We start from the raw sequence: 13,893 nt of genomic DNA, 5'->3' as shown, positions 1-13,893 counted from the left end.
CCTAATTGCAGATATTAATATTTACAAAGCTGTGAGAAATAGCTGTGAGCTATTTGTGTACACACCTTGGTTTCCTGAGTTGGATTTCTAAATGATAGCTTTGCTGAGGTGGAGCACATTTAGCCTCATGAATCTGCAAACCCTACACTTACTTCTAAATATGAGCAAGAAAATACACAATCCTTTACCAAGCTTATGAAGTAAGAAGCAAGAGCCGTGAAGAATGGGTACTTGGAGTTGATGAAAAGACATCATTTTAGTCTGGGTCACCACTCTGCCTACAGAATGAAGCACCACACAGTGAATGATTGGCTGATGCTGCCAAATATTCTAAATTTTGCCATCAAATGCCATCACAAGTGACATTTGAGAAGTTTGCAGCCATCCTTTCTGCTTACCTTGAATTTAAAGATCTTCTGAACGTCTGATGTTTTGACAGAATGATACTTATTTTATATATTAACTTTTAAAAGTTAATAGTTAGATGAAACCATTACAAAATCTTAAGTAGTCATCTTTTCTGGATGATGAGTTAGCTATGTAATCTGCAGACTCTGGACCTTGACATAGAACTGTTTTTAAGGTACAGGACATAGGGGATAGCTATGCACAGGATGGAGTTAGAGGGGACCTGAATGCCTATAGATTCCCATGTAGTTGGCATTTATGTGACTTTGGTTTTCTGTGTCAATTTTCTCATAGGATGCTTCCATGTCTGTTTGGTTGTATGACACACATTAGCATTTTCTTAAACGAAAGGATTCATTCATGACATAGGTCCCTTTAGATTGTATCACAAAATAACATAATAGATACTTGAGTTTGCATTTGTTCACCCTGTGATATTTACATAGTAGTGGATTACCCAGTGCATTTTACAGATCATGTCCTGATTCTTAAAAAACGCATAGCCCTATTTTCTGCTCTAAGATTTGTTATATTTTTCTAAATTATGTTTGTGTATATTATCTATATAGTGAGACACACTTTCCTGGCTTCTTTTCAGTAGCTTCTCCATAGTGTTAATTGGTCTTTAGGGGCATTCTTACAGAAAGTTTGTATATGACTTAATTCATTAATTGCTGCTATAAGAAAATTCTATGCACTGGGGAATTTAAAGTTTTCAGAAATAGAGTCACTGCATAGGTTGGGAGGCTAAGAAGCATAAGGTCAGGAGAGGATTTCTGCTGAGGGTTTCCTTAAAGCAGCAAATAAGGCAGAAAATGTCTGCTATGGGTGGTACATAGAGGTTTCCTTACTGATTCATGTGTTTGAATACATGGGTTGCAGATGGTGGTGCTGTTTTGGGAAGCTGTAGAAAATTTAAGACCTGAGGCCTTATCATAGAAATAGACTGCTTAAAAGACTTTAGCTGGGCCTAAGTTCTGGCCCAACTTCTCTATTTTCTGATCTGCTGAGAGCTAAGTGAGCAGTATCATGTTTCAGTAGCCATGGTAACAAACATCCAAGGTTGAATTCTCCATCCCAGGACATGATCCAAAAATTACTTCCTCCATAAGTGGTCTCTTTCAGTTATCTAGACAGCAGTGAGAAAACATAATAAATAAAATATGTGTAACATTGAACTGGTAAGAGAAAGAACAACAGAAAGACCAATTTGCCTCTACAACAAATGAATCCTTGTGAGAATGAAAATATTCTCACTGTTTCAGTGGTAATTTAATTATTATTTTGAGTGAAACATATTATATATCAAAGATATTTATAATAGCACCTATTTTAGCCTCAAAAGCCCTTACAGTTTTTCAGTTTGTTGTTAAAAATACCAGCATTGATTTTTTCCTTAGATATGATACTATGAAAACTATCATCATAAAATATCATTTAAAATATCATCATAAAAATGAGAATAAAGACTGCTATGTAAGCCTGTACCAGATATAACTGTAAAATGTTCATGTTGATGCTACAAGAACAGTATTTGTCCAATTTAACTGTACAGGAGACTACTGCAGGTATAAGATCAGAATGCGGGCAGGATTCCTGCTAAGGGTCTCCTTAAAGCATAAAATGTGGCAGAAAGTGTTTGCTATGGGTGGTATGTAGAGGTATTCCTATTGATTCACGTGTTTGAATAATAGATGGGTTGCAAAGAGTACACATGGAGGGACCCATGGCTCCAGCTGCATATGTAGTGGAGAATGGCCTTGTCAGGTGTCAATGGGAGGGGAGGCCCTTGGTCCTCTGAAGGCTTGATGCCCCAGAGTAGGGGGATGCTAGGGTGGTGAGGCTGGAGCACCCTCATAGATGCAGGCAGTGGGGGAATGGGATAAGGGGTTTGTGGATGGGAAACTGGGAAAGGGGATAACATTTGAAATCTATATGAATTCAATATTCAATAAAAAACATAATAAAGAAGAAGGTTGGATCAACAGAAATCCAGACATGCTCAAGAGTCAGAATTTGATAAAAAAAAAATAAAAAGAGAAGAAATTCTGTATTCAGCATATTACACAATACATTTGTTGGACTTGGAGTTTTATATTGTTAAACTTTAAAGATATCTAAATATCTTTAGATATAAAGATATCTAAATAAACCCAATTTTATAACTTTAAATGTAGAAAATAACCTCAATTAAAAGGCTTGAAATTTTTTATTTAATTTTCTTTTAATCTTACTCAATAGTGTTTAAGTACATTGCTCTTTGAGATTGTGAAATGTATTTGTAATATTTGTAATAGAGAATTTCAATTGAACATCATGATTATATTTGTTTTAATTTTGTCATTGTGATTTCATTAATCAGGTATTAAAACCAACCAATTCTATACTGGGAAGAACAAAGAAAATTATGGGATGAATAGACTAGATTTTGTTAGTGGACAGGGGGAGGGAAGGGATGGGAACAGGGGAGATCAGATGTGTGAGAGAGAGAGAGTAAGGGTGCACTTGGTGGTCTGGATGAAAGCCTAGTACAGTGGATACTTCCTGTAACTCACAATGGTGAGCCAAGCAAGAACTTCTAGCAATGGAGGATGTGGGGTCTGAACTGTCCATCTTCTTATACATTGTCAAATTTGAGACTGAGATACCAACTTAGCCACAAAACCTAGACTCACAACCTGTCCTGCCTGCAAGATGAGCAGGGACAATAGTGGCTCAGATCTTGTGGGAGTGAACAACCAATGACTGGTCTAACTTGAGGCCCGACCAACCAGAAGAAACCCACATCTGACACTGCCTAGATGACCAGGATCCTGACGCGGTATGGTTCAGAGACCAACAGTAGAACCAAATATGACTGAAAAACAAAAACAAAGACAAAAAAACCAACCAATAAACAACATCTCAGCCCCAGTCAATGAAATGACTTCCAATGATTTTCTGCTACACTCATAAGGTTGATACCTAGACAAATTATCACCAGAGAAGATTTTATAATAATTGATGAGAGCAGATGCAGAGATCTACAGCCAAACTGCAGAAGAATTTTAATCTAGCAAGATAGCTGCTCTGGTGACAGATCACATCCAAAGACCATCTAGGTCTGTGTGATCTAGCTGGAATGCAGACAGGCCACACACCTTTGATCTCTCTGGATAGAATACAGACACACAACTAACCCCTGACAATGACGGTAAGAAGTTAATTTGTAGAAGGAAGTACCTATGTTTGAAAGTGAAGTCTAATTGAGGGTCAAAGTGACAAATCAAGAAAGATTTAACAGAGTGAGTCAGAGATAGGATATGCTCAACTCTTATGAGAACAGACAGGAAGGAAGGAGAGGTGATTAAAGAAGAGTGGAGAGAGAGAGAGAGAGAGAGAGAGAGAGAGAGAGAGAGAGAGAGAGAGAGAGAGAGAGAGAGAGATTCAGTAAGTGCAGTTCATTCAGTGCTGTTGATTTCAGTTGAGTTCATTCATGAGTTCTGTTCAGTTTGTGACATTCATGCAGTTTAAGTTAGCAGAGGCAGTTAAAGACAGAGAATAAGAAGGAGCCAGAAAAATATGGCCAAATTTAGTATGAGGCTAAGCAGAGCTATTGAGAAGCTAAGAAGTCAGATTGAATCAGTCAGCATAGAGAAGAGTGTGAGCCAGAACAGCTGAGTTGAACCTACCAGCCAGAGTTCAGAAAAATTAGGAAAGGTGAACTTATTCTGCAGTAAGCTTCCTCAAAGACAACTCTATCTGGTGCATAAAGTTACATTTATATCAATTAGATGGATCTCAGGGAACCTGTAGAACAGAGGCAAGGGGATTGGACAAGCCAATGGGATCAAGGACACCATGGGATCAGGGTCCAGAGAATCAACTATGCAGGGCTCACAAAGACTGAGGCAATCCTAAGAGTCTGCATCTGTCTGACCAAGGAAATCCTCTGCATATTCATTATGGTTATGTAGCTTTGTGTTTCTGTGGGACTCCTAATAGGGGAGCAGGGGAGTTTCTGACTCTTTTGTCAACTCATGGCACCTTTTTACTTCTACTGGGTAGATTCACCCAGCCTCAATATGAGGGCCTATGCCTAGTCTTACTGCATCTTGTTATGCTGTGTTTAGTTGATATCAGTGGGAGACCTGCTCTTGTCTGAAGAGAAATGGAAGAGCAGTAGATCAGGGGAGAGGGGAGATGGACAGGGATCTGGGATGAGGGGAAAGGGAGGCTGCCGTCTAGATGTATGGGAGCATAATAAATTAAAAAACAAAGCTGGGCAGTGCTGGCACAGGACATTAATCCAGGCAGAGGCAGAGGTAGAAACAAAGGTAGAGAGGCAGAGAGGCAGAAAGAGGAAGAGGGGCAGAGGGGCAGAGGGGCAGGGGGCAGAGGGGCAGAGGGGCAGAGGGGCAGAGGGGCAGAGGGGCAGAGGGGCAGAGGGGCAGAGGGGCAGAGGGGCAGAGGGGCAGAGGGGCAGAGGGGCAGAGGGGCAGAGGGGCAGAGGGGCAGAGGGGCAGAGGGGCAGAGGGGCAGAGGAGCAGAGAGAGAGGCAGAGAAGCAGAGGCTGGATGACCTCAGAGAATTTGAGGCCAGCCAGGTCAACAAAGCAAGTTCCAGGATAACCAACATTACATAGAGAAAGCCTGTTTTAAATAAAAACTTGAAAAACAAACAAAAATAAACAAAATCAACCTCTCAAAACAAACAAACTAACAAACAAACAAAAAACCAAACAAACAAAAAACAAGAGACAAATCAATAAAAGGTTCTTAGATGCTAGGCTTGAGACATATGCTGCCTTTTATCTGTTGGAAGTAAGGGTTTGTGTCTATATAATTAACTAAGGTTGGAACTAAGGTGGGTCTGTACATTACCTAGAACTGCAGTGTGATCAGAAGTAGGCAGCTAACTCTCCATTGCAATGCACAGGAGAAGATCCAGGCTAGCCAAAATTTCCATTAAAGCAAAATTAAAAAGTATGATATTTCTATTTATCAAACAACACAAAAATTGTTTTCAAGTAACTACTAATTCTAAAACAAGCATTGTCAGAGTGTTATGTATAAATAAAAGAAGGGCAAACTAACATCCTAGTTGAAGGAAATGCAAGCAATGAACATTTTGTTAATAAATTGATTATGAAGACAGAAACATAAAAAAATTCCTTGATGTACATATTCAGTGAAGATTAACTCATAGACAACATGTGTCTGTCTGGCTTTGAGAACAGTGGACATAACAAGAAGTAACAGATAGCACATACTAATATAATTTGTTCTTTTCTCTATCCTCCCAGTGTGTCTATTATGTATTTATTTCTTACATATGACATTCTAAATATCAACTCACAAAAGAAATAATGCAAGTCTGTTAAATTAAAAAAAAAAGTTTATAAATAGTTCATCCAGTTCTTACCAAGACAGCATTCCTTTTTCCCAAGTTTCAATGTATCACTTACCACCTGGGTTGTTTTGTAGTCTTTGCCAGTTGACGTAATAGGAACATAGCTTCATATGTACATAGGGAGTTGGTAGTAAGGGTGATAGATACAGAGTTATATCAAAACTAGGGTGTAACCCACCATTACTTTTAAATACAATCTTCAGATGAATGTAGTTAGATTTTTAAAATTTTTTTTTTACCAATTACTTAGCTAAAAGAATATAGTATTACAAGTAAGCTTGCTTTTCCATTCTTCCTTTTTGAATACATCTTTAAATTTTACTAAAAGGTTATACAATATATTTTGATAATATTTTCCCCCCAACTCCTCTCAGGTACTTCCCCCTCTATCACTACCTGTGATGGTTTGTATATGCTTGGCCCAGAAAGTAGCAATCCTGAGGAGGTGTGGCCTTGTTGGAGTAGGTATGGCCTTGTTGGAGTAAGTGTATCACTGGGCTTAGAGAGCCTTTCTCCCAGCTGTCTGAGGATGCCAGAATTTTCCTGGCTGCTTTTGGATCAAGATGTAGAACCTTTGACTCCTCCAGCACTGTGCTTGCCTGGACACTGCCATGTTCCCACCTTGACGATAATAGACTGAACCTCTGAACCTGTAAGCCAGCCCCAATTAAATGTTGTCTTTTCTAAGAGTTGTCTTGGTTGTGATGTCTCTTCACAGTGGTAAAACCAACTTATATTTTCTCTCTCCAAATCAATCAAAGAACAAACAGAAACAACAAGTCACAACAACTGACAACTGACAGTAACATAAGCACACACACACACACACACACACACAACCAAAAAACAAACCAAGGAGTTTGGTGTTGCACAGCTTCCTGACCTGGAGTGTGGCTAACAGACTTTGTGCCACTTCTTGGAGAAAACTGATGTGTTTTCCCTCTCCCGGCGAATAGCAATTACAAATAGCTTCTTTGTTAGAGCTGGGACTGGACAATGTACAGAGAGTGAACAACCTTGGATCATTTAGCCTTGAATTAAATGTCTGTATCAAACCCTTCTTTTCAAGGCTTAGGAATCTATGTGTAAGAGCAGGGCTGATGTCCACATGGACTCACAGAGACCGGGACAGGGCTAATGTCCTCATGAACTCACAGAGACTGAGAAATCACTTTTACATTTTTCACTTACATCTCTGTTAAATGAGAGTGTGCCGATTCCTCATTTAAGTTTTAAATGATTCTGAGCCTTAGTGGATGTCTCCCAGAGACTCATGAATGATTTATTTAGATGAGAACGAGCCATTTATCAATATATTACCATAGGATATTAAGAGATTAAAGTTAATTGTGTTGTAAATATAGCTGCTCTATTCATTCCATTTTCGCCTACTCTATCAGCTATCAAAGTATTAGAAATTTGTTCTCTCTAATACTATAATTTATGATCATCTATTTTGTTTTTCTGGTTAAGTTTTCTAAGAGGGATTTGTCATTGATTTTTCGACAGTGCCTTTATCGCTAATGTTTGTCAATGGCATGTTATCCCCTTTTGTGGCTGTTACTTTGTTGTAATAATCTGTTTATCTTCAGAAATGACACTTGTAATTAAAAATATGTAGAAAGCTTGGGGCTGGAGATGTTTCAGCAGTTAAGAATACCTACTGGTCTTGCAGGGTACATGAATTGGGTTTCAAACATGCATTTAGGGAGTTCACAGACACTTGTAATTCTGGCTCCAGAAGATGCACCAACCCTTGCTGCCCTCCTAGTGCTGTGCATTCACATGATACACAGGTCTACAAGAAGGCAAAACACCCATGCACACACACACACACAAATCAATAATTTAAAAAAGTAGCATTGTTGGAATTTTTTTAGTAAAAATAAATTTGTTGAAAATTCAAATCATTGGTTTGTAATTTACAATTTTAATAAAACATTTGCACCACCTTCTCTGTGCCACATTGAACATCAGGTTGCTGTCTAAGTGGGGCTTTGGCTCTTTGTTTCTGGCTGCCACTTAGCTGACAGCTGGGCACTCCTGGTGGCCTGTCAGATGCAGCACAGCACCACAGATTCCTTGCTCTCTGAGCTTCAGTCTGTCAGGAGCTGGGTCTGGCACCCTCTGGGTTCCAATAGGATCAGTTGTTCAAACATATGAGCCAATTGGGGGCATTTAATGTTTAAACCACCACACAGTAGGAGTAGGCAGGATTCTAAATTATAACATTATGTCCCCATTGACAAGCTCAATTTACTTAATTTGCTCCCCTATCCTATCTCAAGGAAAAGTGTTTGGCTTATTTGAGTATAGTCCCTTGTTGTAAGTACCTTTGTCTAAACAACAACACCAACAGCAGCAGCAGCAGCAGCAGCAGCAGCAGCAGCAGCAGCAGCAGCAGCAGCAGCAGCAGCAGCATTTTTCTTAATTCCTCATTAACTTTTTCTTTCCTAGATCTGTTAGAAATCTAAGACTCAATCTAAAATAGATAGATTCTCATTAATTTTTCTTATTTAACTATAGAGCAATCACAGTCCTGCAAACCTCATTTTGATCAAATTGGGAATGCTCTTTTTTCTATGACAAGTTGACTTACAGAACACTCAAACATTCTTCTTTTTTTTGTGAATTTTTTAATATTATCTTTTCAAGCCCATGGAAGCACTACTGTGTCTCTTGATGTAGATGCTTCTTCAGAGTCTTTCTATTTTGCATTTTGTGTATGTCTATTCAATTTCCTTTAACAAAATGCCATAGATTGTGTGGTTTAATTGTGAGGACCTGTTTATTGATGTACTCCACATGATAGAAGTCATCAAGCAAGCTGCCAGAGACTTCATTTGTGAAGATTCTAATTTTATCTAGAAGGCTCTCACCTCATAACAACCTCTCAAAATCCAGCCTGAAAATAGCATTGTTTTACTGCTAAGATTTTCATGTATGAATTTTGGAACACTATAAATACAAATACATATAAATATACATCCATTGTTTGCTGGTGTTAGGAGTCTTAAGGGTCAATTAAAGAAAGAGGGTCACTCAGGATGAGTTAAGGCCTTTTTGGCCCCTGGGAGATCCAACCTCTGTAGACTAAATCTCAAATGGCCACAGAAAGATATATTTATTGATACACAAAAGTTGTTTTTTGGGTAAAACAAATTCCTCATACCAAAATCCCTAATATTATCTGTATGTTTCCTGAATAAAAATTTTCTGCCTCTGCAACTTCAGGCCTTATTGTGCACTGCTTGCCTACTCAGTAGTGAAAGACATTTCAGGTGTGCCAGGACTGTCCTGTGACCAAAGTCATGCATAGTTTATTTACAAAAACAATGCTACAGATAACAGAAAACAATAACTGTTTTCTACAATGATTTCTTCAAGGTCAAAGTACTTCTAGAAAAAAAATCTGTTCATTCCAATGTTTACCCTAGATATAATGATTTTACTAGAATTCCTACTACAATTGTTTGTTTATTTATTAAGAAAATACCACAATATTTATTTTTCCCATGTATTAATCCCAGTGTATGCCAATATGTTGCCTTTTAAATTCACAGTAGTTTCATTTTGTTAATTAGTTTAAATTCTAGCACCCTTTATACATTTTTATTGGATCTCAGATATTGAACATACAAATAGAAAACTCTTTGCATGGTCTTGTGTTATTGATGGGCCGCCCATGGTGGAAGGCATCAATCAATGTTTCTAATCAGAACTTGCAAAGGGTTTTATATTATACAGATACAGAACTAATATTTTGATTACTGCTTTGACATTGATGTCTTCTAAGAGTTTTCATACGTACAGAATTACATGGGTACTATGATAAATACATTATTGATGAAGAAAGCTGTACTAAACCCTTTGCAGGAATTTCATCATCTCCAACCATATAAGTCACAGAGTATAAATGCTATAGGGAAAATCAGCTTGGTTTTAGACATTTAGGGTTCTTCATTTGAGTTTGGTTCTACACTTATGTCATAGGTTAATTGTAGAATGTAACCATATCTTCAGGTTGATGACCCTTCTTAATATAGCTCCCAAAGCTTGGTGTATTTATCTCAACTTGTATGAGAAGTTTCAAGCAAATGGTTTCTGTAATCAGTGATTATCTGTATAGATGTAATAAAACTTACTACCTAAACACATGTGTGAAAGCTTTCTGTCTTTCATGGCCTATACATTTTGACTGATTTTGGCTGTTCTCTTGAAGACTAGTAAAATGTGTGCTTTGTCTGAGGACTTCTCTTAATCTGGCAACTGGAAAATGCTTGCAGAGAAGTATTTGAGGTGAATGTGTCACTGATGCTTGTTCAAGGTAGGTAGCTTCTTTGTCTGTTAGTGTCACCTCTTATATGAGTGAAACATTAAAAAATATGTTTCCTGCAGTTTTTATACTTAATTGCATAGTCTAGTTCAGTATAACATTCTCCATTTGGGTTAAATTGCAAATTTACAAATTTAAATACTTCCCATTGTCCCTAGATTTTCATCCAGACTTCTGTATTGCAATTTATTGTCTATACTGTGGGTTTTTTAAATGTAAAAAAGATACCTCACCTTAAATGTTTCCAAATTTATCATCTTTCCTAGTCTATAACATCACATTATAGAATTATCTGATAGCTTCATACTGCTATTTTTAACATTCTTTTATTTCATAATGTTTTGTCAAAATTGTAAATTTGATATAAAATGTTCAAAAGATATCACCCACTTAACTATGTGACAACTTTATTAACAATCCTCTAAAATTTATGTCTGACCAGTGACTTTTTACCTGTAATTTATTTATTCTCCAAGGTCACATGAGCCAGTCATATTCTGAACTAATTTTATAAATTACTCTATCTTAATTCTAGTGGTGAAATAATAGCAGCATATTTAACTCTCCTGCCAAAGGCAACTGGACATGACAATGTTTCTGATATTAGTTCTGGAAAAAATACTAAGTTAATTAAAGATACTCATATAGCAAAACAAAGCAGTCTTTTTTAAAATTTATTTTTATTGGATATTTTCTCTATTTTTTGATATTTTCTCTATTTACATTTCAATTGTTTTCCCCTTTCCAGATCTCCCCTTTGGAAACCCGCTATGCCATCCCCCCTTGCTTTGCCTCCCTCACCCATCCACCCACCCACCCACCCACTCCCGTCTTCATGCCCTGGTATTCCCCTACACTGGTGCATCGAACATCCTCAGGCTCAAGGGCCTCTCTCCCACTGATGTCCAGCAAGGCCATCCTCTGCCACATATGAACAGTCTTATTATATGAGCAGTCATAGCATTTTTTTAATAAGAAAGTTTATTTATGTCCCATATTTTAAGAGTGATAGATTGCTAACACGGCAGATGGCAGGCAAGCATGGAACTAGAGTAATAGCTGAGTGATCCCATCTTGAGACACAATTACAATTCATAAAATCTAATTGGAAATGGCTTTGAAACCTCAAATCCACCCCCCTAATGACATATTTCAACCAACAAGGTCAAACTTTCTAGTGTCCTTAATAATTCTGACAATAGGAAACAAAATATTCAAATACAAGAACCCATGGATTCTCTGCCTTTGTTTCTGTCTCTGTCTGTCTCTCCATCTCTTCTTCTCTTTGTCTCTGTCTTCTCTCTCTCTCTCTTTCTCTCTCATTTTATTTAATCATTTTTACAGTCCAGACTTTATCCCCCTCCTTGTCCACCCTCTGACTATTCTACATCCCATTTATCCTCCCCCCACCCTGTCTCTACAAGGATGTCCCCACCGTCTCACCCCCACCCTACCAGACCACCCCACTACCTTGCTGCCTCCAGTCCTTTGAGGGTTAGGTTCATCTTCTCTGACTGAGTCCAGACACAATAGTCCTCTCAATCAAACTATCACAATAAGTGTCAAAATGAAGACTCTCATTTGTATAGTGAATATAGAAATAAAAATGATTTTTTCAGAAGTAAAGAGTAAAATCCCCTGGAAATATTAAACAGATAATAAAGCATTTTTAATACTAGTTGAAGCATTTTTAATCTTCAATATTTTTTTTTAAAATCTACTATGTTGTATTTATTCTAATTTTTTCTAGATACACAGGCAATTAAGTCTTTTAAATTTTTGTCTGAAAATAGTATGTATTTTATTTGGTAGATCTTCTATAAAAGTTTACTTGTAATATTTACTTTGTACTCCTTTTTGTTTTTTCTTCAAAATATTTCTAATCCTAGTAGTCTATGCTTGTAATAGATATGTAGTCCTGAGACTTACATTTTGTTATCTTGACACACTGGTGTGTCGTGAGTAGAGAATCCTCATATTTTACTGAAAATGATTACATATGATTTTAATTAAAAAAATTGTGGTATGTGTATATATGTGTGTGTATATGTGCATGCACACATGTAAATGCATGTGCACACACACACACACACACACACACACACACACACACAGGTCCATATGCCCTGCAACCTGCAAACACTTGTGGGGGCCAGAGGAGGAGTGTCCTTTTCCATCATTCTCTCTTTTATTTTTTGGGTCAGGATTTTCATTGAATGTGCAGTGCTCCAACTTTTGGTCAGGTTCTAGCAAGAGCTTCCCAGGTCTAAACCACCAGCCTGGGAGCACATAAGTAGGGACTCAGAACTCCATCTGTACATGAAGGGGAGGATGGCATTGTAGGGCATATTTGGGAGAAGAGATTCATGGTCCCATGAAGGCTGAACACTGAGTGGGGGGGAATTCGAGGGTGGGGAGGTGAGAGTGGGGGGGTAGGTGGGGGCACGTCCTCATAGAAGCATGAGGAGAGGGGATGGGATAGGAGGTTCCTGGGTGGTGGGGGGAATGGGGATTAAGGGATAAAATCTGAAATGTAAATATAATATCCAATAAAAATAAATTTTAAAAAGATTTATTTATTTATTTATTTATTTATTTATTTATTTATTTATTATATAGCATTCTACTTGCATGTATGTCTGCAGGCCCAAAGAGGGCATAAGATCTCATTACAGATGGTTATGAGCCACCATGTGGTTGCTAGTAATTGAACTCAGGACCTCTGGAGGAGCAGTCACTGCTCTTAACCACTGAGCCTTCTCTCCAGCCCCTCCAGCAATCTTTTACCTTTGTTCCTCCCTCAACATACTCTGTACTTTTTTACAGGTGTGTGTGTGTGTGTGTGTGTGTGTGTGTATGATCATCCACAAGCTACTTTAGTTGAAACAAGCATGCAATAAAATAGTGTCCTATAAATATTTTTATATCCAAGTTTTATGTAATAAGCAGAATCATTTGTACTTAGAACATAAGAAGAATCAAACATAGAATTTCATTGGTATGAAATGTGCTGCATTGATTATCATTTTTTCATGGGCTAGCTGCCTTCTGCAAGGATTTTGTTATATGGAAGATAGTTTTGAAATCAGAAGAAACAATTCCTGGCCCTGTAATAGGCAATTCCTCAAAACTATCAGGGAAATAATATATTGTTTTTCATAAAGTTTAAGATGAATCTTGGAGTCTCCAGGTATTAAGTCCAAGGTAATATAGACATAGACCTTCCTACATGCTGAGATTCTCTTGAATACTTATTTAATGAACTATAAATGTGATATAAAACATATATTGTAATGAAAAGGAAACAACCAATGACTTACATGAAGACTAAGACTCTTTCAGAGTAAATTACAAAGATTTTAAATGTTCATGTGTATGTATTAACAGTATTGTGGATAGTTTGGAATTCATGCCTTTTCTATCAATGTGTAATTAACATCATAGTATGGTTTTTATTGAAAAAAGTTGATAATGATATTGTCATTTCCTTATTGTTTGATTCACAGAAGAAAGTAAACTTCTGAAGTAAAAACTCTTCATTTCCTTTTAGATATCTCAAAATCTTTTGTAATTTGCATTAACTATCTCACTATTAAGGAAGTGTGTCAACGAAAATTCAGCTAATTTTCATCTGTGAAGGAGATACATTGTGTTGTAAGTGTGGGAGAGTACAGGGAAAACCTGGGCCTGACATTTGCATTTTAAAAGAAAAGAGATCCACAAACCATGTTCTGAAGGATACAGTATGCTAAGTGTGA

Source organism: Arvicanthis niloticus, chromosome 16 (genome assembly GCF_011762505.2).
Source record: "Arvicanthis niloticus isolate mArvNil1 chromosome 16, mArvNil1.pat.X, whole genome shotgun sequence".
In the NCBI taxonomy this organism is placed as follows: Eukaryota; Metazoa; Chordata; class Mammalia; order Rodentia; family Muridae; genus Arvicanthis; species Arvicanthis niloticus.
Note: the sequence above shows the minus strand (reverse complement) of the source record.